Here is a 10,514-nt window from a genome sequence, read left to right as displayed (position 1 = left end):
GTTTCACTCACCACATGACCGGTGACAAAAACAAATTCCTCAACATGGAGGATTGCAATGGAGGAATTGTGAGATTCAGAAATGATGCTCCTTGTGTAGTAAAAGGTAAGGGATCTATAGCCTTGAATAATAAAACAAATTGTGATGATGTCTATTGGGTAGAAGGGCTAAAATATAGTTTGTTAAGTCTTGCACAACTTAACAAAAAGGGTTACCAGTTAGAATTCAATGAAAGAATATGTAAAATAAATGAAAAATCAGGAAGTTCGATTGCTACCGGTAAACAATCAAGAGGAAATCTATTTCACCTAGCCACTACCATAGGTGGTTGTCTAATGTATAAGGTAGAAGACACTTGGTTGTGGCACAAAAGACTTTGTCATTTTAACTTTGATAGCATAGCAAAAGTAAGTAAGACAAAGTCTTTTAGAGGTATGCCCAAAATAGTAAAACCTGAAAAATGCTATGTGCAAAGAGTGTCAACTAGGAAAGTTGAATGAGTCAAGTTTCAACAACAAATATTTTTCATCTGAAAATGTGCTGGACTTAGTTCATACAGACCTGGACAGTCCCATCAAAACCAAGAGTTTCTATGGAGATCGATATTTTATGTTGTTTGTGGATGACCTCTCAAGAATGATATGGGTTGTCTTCTTGAAGGAAAAATCTAAAGCCTTTCACATGTTTAAAGTATTTAAGGCTCAAGTACAAATAGGAACAAGTAAAAATCTGAAGTGTCTGAGATCAGATAGAGGAGAAGAGTTCACCTCTTAAGAGTTCATGAATTACTGCGAGGAACAGGGGATTATGAGATAAATGTCTGCACCCAGAACACCTCAGCAGAATGGGGTTGTTGAAAGAAGAAACAAAACTCTTATTGATTGTGCAAGGACTTTGATGATACAAAAGGACATTCCATGTATTTTCTGGAGAGAAGCAATAAGCACTACTGTATACACCTTGAACCGGATTCAGGTAACGAAAGGGACAAATAAAACTCCCTATGAATTATGGTGTGGATATTTACCTAATGTTTGTTATTTCAAAGTATTTGGAAGCAGATGCTATATCAAGAGGGATGAGTATACTAGAAAATTTTATCCCAAGAGCGATGAAGGGACCTTCTTAGGTTACTCCACAAAGAGTAAGGCATACCAATTTTTGAACAAAAGGACCGGTAAGATTGTAGAAAGTGCCAATGTCGGAGTAGATGAGTACTCTGAGAAAAATGAACAAGATAGTAATAGTGAACCGAAGAAATATAAAGGGTTCAAGTATAATGTACTGATGGAACCTACTAAAAAAGATCCCATTGAAGTGGAAAATGTAGAATCCTATGAAGTATAACCTACACAATTGGTAGAAGAAGCTCCAATAAGTGAACTGGTATTGGCTAAGTATGTTAGAAACAATCACTCTGTAGAAAATATCATTGATGACAAAGATGCAAGAGTTCTGACTAGAAGAAGAATAAGAGAGAATGATTGTATTCTCTCCATATTTGAGCCCAAAACATCAAAGGAGGCTCTAAAAGATGATGATTGGGTCAAATCCACGGAAGAAGAACTAGAGCAAATTGAGAAAAATGATACATGGACTCTAGTGCCCAGACCAGAAAACAAAAATGTGATAAGCACTAAGTGGGTGTTCAGAAATAAAATGGATGAAACTGGTAAAGTGATAAGAAACAAAGAAAGATTAGTCTGTAAGGGTTATGCTCAAGAAGAAGGTTTGGACTATGGAGAAACCTTTTCACCAGTGGCCAAACTGGAAGGGGTCAAAATTTTGCTGGCCTATGCTGCTTACAAATTTTTTAAAGTTTATCAAATGGATGTCAAATCGACATTCTTAAATGGTGTGTTAGAGGAAGAATTATACATAGAGCAACCGAAAGGGTTTGCATCTGAATATGAAATAAATATGGCATGGAGGTTGCAGAAGGCTCTATATGGGCTGAAACAAGCACCTAGAGCTTGGTATGAGAGGCTAGACTCATATCTGCTAAGCATAGGTTTTAAAAGAACTAGTGATAACAGTAACCTGTATCTGAAGAGTGGCACTGAAAGAAAACATCTAATTGCTGATATCTTTGTAGATGACATCATTTTTGGAGGAGATGATGAGATGATCAGAAGCTTTGCAAAACAAATGAAATAAGAATTTGAGATGTCCATGATTGGTGAGATAAAGTTTATTATTGGCTTGCAAGTCTCATAGCTAAAGAATTGCATTGCCATTAGTTAGACTAAGTACATAAGGGAAATTCTGAAAACTTTTGGAATGGAAGATTTCAAACCTATTGGAACTCCAATGGTACAAGTTGCAAGCTCTCTAAATATGATGAAGCTGAAGAAGTTAATGAGACACTTTTCCTGTCCATGATCGGTAAGTTGCAGTATGTAGTCCATAGTTGACCGGACATAGCACAAGTTGTTGGCTTGGTTGCTAGATTCTCAGCAAAACCGAAAGAGACTCACATGGTGGAAGTCAAGAGAATATTTAGATACCTCAAGGAAATTGATGAGTATGGTCTCTAGTATCCACATAAGGGAGACTTCAATTAAGTGTCATTAGTGGGCAGGGAACATTGATGATAGAAAGAGCACTAGTGGAGGGGTGCATTCTTTCTTGGAGATAGGATTGTATCTTGGACAAGCAAGAAACAAAATTGCATATCTCAATCTAAAGTCAAGGTCGAGTATGTAGTTGCTGCAATCAATTGCACATAGATAGTTTGGATCAAGAAATTGTTGGAAGGTATCTAAGAAAAGGTGATTGGACTAGTAGTGATTCATTGTGACAACACCAGTACCATTGACATATCCAAGAATCCTATGATGCATTCCAAAATGAAGCATATAGCTATCAAATATCACTATCTAGGGGAACAAGCTCAAGAAAAGGAAGTGATGTTGGAGTATATCCCAACAAAAGAGTAGGTGGTTGATATCTTCACCAACCCACTACAGAAGGACACCTTTGAATATCTCAGAGGTAAGTTGGGGGTGATGCCCCTACTTGTAGTAAAGTAAGCAAAAAGGGCTCTATATCAATTTGGTATGATTTCAATTTTTTTCTAAGACTACATTGATAAATGTAGACTACTCCAGTTAGGGGGAGTGATCTTGTAAGTGTATTAAATGAATCTTTGGGATTGTTTTCAAAGGGGGAGATATGATTATAATGTTTTAAGCATTAGTAAGTAGTGGTTGAGCTGAAGTTGCAAGTTGCTGAAACAAAGTTTTACCAGAGTTAGGGGGAGATATTCATTGCTCAGGGAAGAAGTAATGAATGGTACTGAAATAGGTGGTACTAAAATGAAACTGATAAGATAGATTCTGAAGTATTGCCATCAATTCCAAAGGGGGAGATTGTTGGTATTGACAAAACTGGTCAATCTTGAGAACCGATATATGAACTAAGATTTGTCATTGATGTCTAACACTGACCATTGAAGTGGTATCAGTAGAGTGGTGTATTTCAGCAAGAAAAGGTGAACACTTGTAAACACATGAAAACAACATAAGAGATAGATGGCCAAAGTTCAATCAGCTCAAGGGAAGACAAATTAAGCTAACCGGTCTGTCACTCAAGAAAATTGGTGTTGAGGCCAGTCTGATGATGATGAAGTCACAAAAGGTGAATTAGGCAAGAAGGCCTGAGGTTGTATACAAATCGGAACCTTATTGGCAAACATAGAAAGAGACTTGAAGGTAGGACTGCAAATCGGCAATCAATGGATGAACCGATCTTATAGAAGCATCGTGACTTACTGGTACACCGGTATGACAAAAAGAAGATAGCTAATCACCATAAATCTCTGAGTGGTGATCGGTTATTCAGTTGCGGTGGAAAAAGGTGAGTTGGTGAGTTTGGTGAGCTTGTGTCTATGCCAAATCATAAGTCAGTGAGGTCAACTTCAGTTATCATGCAGTCAAGCCATGATTACCTACAACTTTTTTGGTTCTCACCTTAATGATTGAACTTGACCCAAAAGTTACTATTTTTAGGGGATGTGGTGGTAGAATTAGTTGGACAGTTGGCGGAATTGTTGCAGGGCACGCAGAGAAAGAGTGGGAGATTTTTAAATTTGAAATGTTCTAAAATATGTGATTGCTTTGATAGAGGGAACACTTGAAGGTGTTGGAAGAAAATGTATAAAGTATTTTTGAGTTCATTCAGAAAGACTTGATTATAAAATTTGCAAAAAGGAGATCTTGTAGAAGGTGATCCAAAGTGATGAGCAGAGTGAGAGGAAGTGCTAAAAGGATTTAGCAGAGCATAGGGTGTTTGAGGTAGACCGACTAAGTGCAGAGACAAGAGACAGAGATCTGAGAGAGTAAAAAGTCAAAGGTTAGAGGACTGATAGAGTATAGAGCCAAAGTTCAAAGGACCGACAGAGTGCAAAGCCGAAGAAGAAAACTGGTGTTGTACAGAGCAGGAACAACTGGTGTGGATAGAGTGTGATTCTCTTTGTAATCTAATCAATCTATCAGTAGCTAAGTCAACAAATCATCCTTTTACTTATTTATAGCCATTGCAACTTAAATCCCTTAACCAGGTGGACTTTAACAGGTCCCTTTTGTAAAATCCCTTAACCAGGTGACATCTTAATTGATGTTCTTAAGTCCTTTAATCAGGCTACCTTTAACAGGATAAAGGCACTAACCAGCCTTAAACAAAATCCCTTAACCCAGTGGCACCTAACAAGTGTCTTTGTAATCTCCTAACAGGGATGGCTCCTCAGCAGGCGTACTCCAGAAGAGTACAAATTTTGTGAGTTTCTACTCAAACCCTTGGTTTTCTCCCATTTGGGTTTCCACAAGATAAATCTTGTTGTCACTGTCAACTTTTCATGCATGCATATTATACTTCAGTGATTAAGTATATTGATGAATATTCAATAAATGCATATTAGAGTTAAAATTTTTAATTATGAAAAACTGATCAAGTGTTGATTCACCCCTCCGTTCTCAGCACCGGTTGGGACTAACAAACAAAACCCTAACACACACATATGCTTGCAAATGAATGATGTAAAGTTTCTCCATAATGATTGAATAAAAATGGTTGATGTAGAATTGACGAATGCTTGAGAAATCTTCACATGACATGGACTTGTACTTCACAAGAGGCTCCTTTCATTTCTTTCTTATGGATTGGGTTTGTTGGATGATGGATTGTTGATCCTTCAAATGAGAAAAGGAAAGACTATATGTACAAAACCCTAACATTGTTTTTTTTTATCGTAGATCGACTGAGAAATGATATATTTTGACACCAAGTTGGTTTTGAACATTATAATACCACCAAATCATGATCCAAAAATTCAAGGAGAAAAAGTAGGAACCGATGTGATTCACGTCAATTCAACCAATGTTTTTCCAACTTTTAGGGATGCAAGGTATTATTATTATAAGGTGATCCCCAAATTGTATTGACGATTAAAGATGTTTAGATATGTGAAATCGAGCCTTGAAGGTTGAAAATAGGACATAATTAGGGCTTTTGATGAATTAATTAATTGGAGGAATAAAAAGGGGTACACTTAGGGTAAAGGGCCCAATTTTATGATGTGTGAAATGAGAAAAGAAGAATTTATATGCTTAAAGGGAATTTAAAATGATTATCCCAATTATCCAATTATGCCTCTTGTGTCCAAATGAGAGGGGAAGACCTCCCTATGCACTTGCTCCTCGTTAATTATATTAATTTTCCTACATAGGATGACATAGGGGGGATTCCTGCCCAAAATTTGGATAGGGAAAATGGTTCAAAAAACGGCTCCAATTAGGGAGGACCATGGCATGGCGCCATGGTCCTAGTGAGGACCAACACCCTAGTCCTACCCCATAATTGGACCAAGATTAAGGGACCAACAAGATAAAATGATATAATATGGCCATTATTGGATGGTGGGGGCATAAATAGGTCTTTGTCAAGCGTGGAGATACATGCGGTAAGGTGAGAGTCCTAAACATGGTCTAAATTGTAAGAGAGTATATTTTAGGATGATACGAAAGGTAATTTAAAAAATACTATCTTAATGCTAAAAAGTGAATCCAAACCCGACTAGAAGTGTGAAAGCCTTGTTGCCAAATATTGGGACCTTATTTGTGGGATGAACCACATACATGTTTATCATATAAGGAGGGAAGGAATTAAAGTTGCAAATAGCCTGACCTCTTTGGGCCCATTTTTCAATAATTTGAAAATATGGACGGGTATATATGCTATCCAAAATATGGTTTGCGTTGCTATCTTTGAGGACATAAAGACTCATAATGGAGTATAAACCAAGGATTGCATTTTTTATTACTATCACCGCCCTTTTTTCTAATCCTTTATCGTATTGGTGGAAGACATCTCTTTCAAACAATAGTGTCACTTTCCCCAACCCTTGGAAGTGCTATTTTCTTCATACTACTATTTTTTTCTCTCCCCACCTAGTTTTTACTTCTAATCTCTCAATGATAATGATGGGAGGTGACCACATAGAAACTGAACTAGATAGTTGTGATGATTTTAAAAATAATGTCAAGTTATGATAGAAAGTGGTCAAGGGGAACTTTGAAAGCTATGTGGAAGACATGTAGGGTTTTGATCCTAAGCTCTCAAAAACAATTCTCAGTCATGGGAAAAAGGTGATGTGAAAATTGGGGGAGTTAATTTCAAAATCTCACCAAACATGATCGTTGCTATCATTGGTTTAACACAAGAGGGAATAATTTTTTTTTAAAAACCAAAAGAATCCCATAAGGATGAATTTAAGATATTTTTCAAGCTCAAAAAGTTGGTTTTGAGGTTGAACAAAAGGTATAATAGAGAGGACCTCCCCAATTTTTGGAAGGATGCAACCCTATTACTTATGAAATACTTTGTTGCAATATACCCTCACCTTGTCACTAATGTCAACTCTCAAGTTTCAAAGTAGTCTAGTATCACTCAACTTGGTTTCATTATATAAAATTTATGTATATATGTGTTAGATATTATCTGGATGATCATATTATATCTAGTGTGATTTAGAATGTTGAGTAAGTTTAGCTTGATGTGTTTTCAAAATACATGGTGATTATATTTTGGTCTTGATTAAGGGTTAGTTTATAGATACATATCCCTTAAAGGTGTTTGCACATATTTGGTAGCATACAAAATGGATAGATCTCTTGTAGTTCATGAAGTCTTTTGTTTACACATTTTTTGCGTTTCAGATTGGTGGAATTGATTTTTTTTAGTCTAATGGTAATTCACACGTTACATCTTTTCTTAGCCAACCTCATGATACATACAATTGGTGTAATATGAATGTACAATGGTGCTGTGATAAGAAGACATATAGTGTGAGAGTGGTGTGAACCAGAAGGTAATCAAAGATATAGAGATATATTAGATGATTCAGATGAGTGCTTAAACTACGAATGTTATTTACATTTGTTAGGTGTTTTTTTCCATTAGAATTAAGATTATATTTTAGATTGTATCTGGACAATTATTGTGTACCTTTCCACGAAGGAGTGACCTTTAGTTGAGCAAGTCTTGTTTTGTATCTTTCCTAAGGTTGTGCACCTTAGTTAGAAAGTTCGGAGTAGTAATCTCTTTGGTAGATGGCCATAATCATTGTAAATAGTTTATATATATATATATTGTGAGTTAGATTATCAACATGGTTTTTCCCAGTTTGGGTTTTCCACATAAAAATTTGTTGTTCTTGTGTACATGCATTTATTATTTCTTCTATTTACTTTCCAGCATATACCATGAACTAATGGTGTATTTCAAGCATCTTAAATTTATAATATTTTAGTTCATGTTGATTCACTCCCCCTCTTAGTATCCTGTAGTGTTGAACAATAGGTATCAAAGCATTAGTTCCTGAAGAAACAACTTTTAACTACTGAGGTAGGTTCAGGGTTTGAAAACCTTTTTTTTCAATCATTGATATGGATACTAAGAATTGTCATAACTTAGAGACTAAAGGTGTTGCTGATATGGAAAGAGATTTGAGATCCACTTTGACCGATCTGGATGAGAGCGGATTCATATGCAAAAAGGATAAAGACAAAATTGCTTATTTAGGAAAGCTTCTTGATGAAGGAAGAAAAGTGATGGATGATATTGATACAAAAATGAACAACAAAATAGAGGAATATTCGAGACTTGAAAAGGAAATGAATAAACTGAGGAAATGAAGGAGGTGAAGGAACAAATTGATAAAGGTTTAAAGCTGAAAGGAGGAAGCGAAATGATCGATACTATACCTGGTGCTCAAAAGAATAATAATAACAAGGATGGACTTAGTTATGAGAAAGGCAAAAATACCAAAGGAAAAGAGAAGGTTGAGGATGCTAGTTTCATTCTAGTCTGAAAAACAACAAGAAGAATGAAAAAATATTCTCTTAGACTGGATCAAGGTATTGTTTTAATAGAAATTTATTTTTCAAGTAATATATTTGCACATAGAGCTAGTGAATGTAGAAGTCATATTAGAAATCAATCAATTAACATAAGATGCTACTCTTGAAATAAGGTTGGGCATAGAGCCACTGAATGTTGAAGTAGGATGATGAGGAATGAATACATGAATTGGAATCATTCTCATTCCTTCAATTGAGTATGCTTTGATTGTAATACATATGGACACAAATCTAGTGAATGTAGGTCAAACAAAAGGTTCAAATATAATAAAATGGATGGTGGAAAGTCTTAGAGAGGTTCGGTATGCTATAATTGTAACAAGAAGGGTCACATTACAAAAGAAAAGTACACAAATCTAATGGTTTGACAAATAAAATTGATACCAATCAGGAAAGATAGAAAATTAAGATGACTTGGGTGAAGAAATCTGATGACAAGACTAAAGAAAAGGTTGAAAATGGATCTACACCTACTCAAGATGTTGAGCCCTCTTTTGAAAACTAACCAGACAAAAAGGTCTAAGGGGGAGATTTGAAGAAATATCATATGAACCCCTATTTTGTTTGATGTTGAAGAGTGTTTTTAGCATTGTAGTGCTCAAAAAGGAATTTCTAGTGATTTTTGAATGCTTTGTTAGGTCTGTAGTTGGCATAAGTCATTTATTAACTTTTTGGGTTTCGTGCATTTATGATTGACAATATATCAACAAAATGAATATATTGGTTTTTCGGGCTTATTTGATCACTTGTAGCTTGATAATTTGGATAGCTTTAGTGTGAATAAATGTTAGCATACACTTTTTTTTTAAAAGAAGCAAATCCTAGTTGTAGATATGATGTCAATTTTGGTTGTTGTCAATGCCGATCTCAAGCCACGATCGATGTTTAAGTCATAACCATTTGTTGCAATAGTAAAGGATAAGGAAGGTGCATTTTCAAGTGTGTAAATTTACTATTTATATAGAAAGGATGTTCAATCTTACATTCATGTAGAATTTAGAGAGGTGAGCCATGCAAGATTTAATGATCTCTGGGAGAAAATATCAAAAAACAATGGAATCTCTCTCAAAAGTGAGTACAAGAACATCACCGAGTTAGGGTTAGTCATTCAGAGGGTTTTTCCTAATTTTCCTTATGATTCTAAATGGATAAGGGTTATTTGAAGTAGAATTCATGGAAACAACATACCTATATAAACCCTACAAGATTATAAAGAAGGATGTTAGGAAATTAAATGGCTTTTACAAGGTGGGCATCATTCTAGCAAAATGATATAGTAATTGGGATGACAGGTGCTAGGTGGTATGAGAGAGCCATGGCAATTGAAGATATTGTTGACCCTAGAGTCAAATATGTATCCAAGGTTCTTTTGTATTAAATTTAATTCTAGAACAATTAAGGCACCATGATTGTGATTTCTATTCACACTGTTTTTTGGATGATTGTGTGTGGAGAATAATTTGATCTATGCAAATTCATGATTGGACAATTAATGGAGAATTTGGATCTAAAAAAGAAAGAGTAAGTACCTGCTCAAGTTTGGTTCTTTGATTATTTGTTTTGCATTCATGTACTTGAATGAGCTTCTTGGAAGGGAAAATTATGTTATGGAAAAAGCCACACCTATTAGAGCGCAAATAGGGTTATACATAAAGCGTTTCGATAATTAGTCCTATATTGGTGGATGGTTTGTTGACTTTAAAGAAAATATATAGGAAATATATAGGTTTCCTCCAGATTTGGTTCTTAAATATAAAGAGGTATTTACCTTCTTAGTCAATAAAGATAATTGTTATATTATGGTTTTTGAACCAAGGATCAATCTGGATTCTAGAGTTTCCTTACAGAATTTCTGTAGGGTTGGCTGAATAAAAAAATTCTGAGATTATTAACCTAGATAAGGATCCCAATGAACTATTCTTTGGGACTATTGAAGAACTAGAAGCTAGTTTGAGAGAGGAGAGGTCCAAGAAGGGAAAAGATAAAATAATGAAAAAAAAATATCGTGACATAGAGTTGCCCAGAGTTGTAGATGTCTATGGGTAGAGTTCAACGAGATCATCTTTTGCATCACCCCAGGTGATATAGAATTCCTTC

Source organism: Cryptomeria japonica, chromosome 10 (genome assembly GCF_030272615.1).
Source record: "Cryptomeria japonica chromosome 10, Sugi_1.0, whole genome shotgun sequence".
In the NCBI taxonomy this organism is placed as follows: Eukaryota; Viridiplantae; Streptophyta; class Pinopsida; order Cupressales; family Cupressaceae; genus Cryptomeria; species Cryptomeria japonica.
This window is presented reverse-complemented; position numbering follows the sequence as displayed.